Source organism: Varanus komodoensis, unplaced genomic scaffold, assembly GCF_004798865.1.
Source record: "Varanus komodoensis strain SLA01 unplaced genomic scaffold, ASM479886v1 scaffold322, whole genome shotgun sequence".
Taxonomy (NCBI): Eukaryota; Metazoa; Chordata; class Lepidosauria; order Squamata; family Varanidae; genus Varanus; species Varanus komodoensis.
Window position 1 is genome coordinate 62,932 of NW_025335803.1, and position 1,002 is coordinate 63,933.

The window sequence follows — 1,002 nt, forward strand, 5'->3', positions numbered from 1 at the left end:
CAACCCATGTCCATTTTCTGTTGTCAGTGTCATCCTGGAGAGGATTTGAGAAATACTACTGATTTTTCTCATTATTTCTCAAATCATTTTATTCCCCTGAGCATCTGCAAAAGTATCATGTTAGAAACATAGGTAGCACATGAGATACTTCAGAAAGATCAGGGTCCAAAAAACTTCTGGGGTAGAAATAACTGGTAATTTGTGATCAGGAAGTCTGGAAAAACAGCTTCAATGAGGCCAAGTTCATCACCTTCAGCATGCTGAACTTCTGCAGTGTGTGGGTGTCCTTTGTTCCCACATACCTCAGCACAAGAGGAAAGTCCTTGGTGGCCATGGAGATCTTCTCCGTCTTGGCTTCCAGTGCTGGCTTACTGGGCTGCATATTCTTTCCCAAATGCTACATTATTGTGCTGAGACCTGAGCTGAAAACCAGAGAACAGCTAATGCAAAGAAAGATGTAAATCATGGAGGAATTCATATTTTCATCCATTTTAGTTTATTTCGGGTTTTGCTTTTTTTTCTCTCTCTCTCGGTATTGTAGGGACATTGTACACTATGCGTGTTCTCCAGCACAGTAAAGCCTGACTCACTTGTGCGTCACATGATTTTCAGCCAACTGTCTTCTTCACTCAATTTTTGCTGTTATTCCCCAGAATGCGTCAAACCAGTCATATCTCTCTTTTTAATATCTTCTAGTTTCCCCTGTGTGTGCGTTTGTAAATGTGTCAGTGTGCATGTATGTATACACATGCACACACACACCTGTCAGTGTGCGCTAAACTCTGAGTACTGTTTTCTGGCCAGGAGATGTGATCTTAGCAGGCTGGAGCTGATGGGGAAGAGGCATTTTCTTGATAGGACTTTAGCAAAACTTGGAGACCAGTTTAGTTTCTCTCTCTTTCTCTCTTTCTCTGATAGGGAAATAGAATATAACTTTCCTGTCCCATACCCGGTACTTTCAGAGTTTGCAATTGTGCTTTTAAACCTATAAGGCTGATGTTC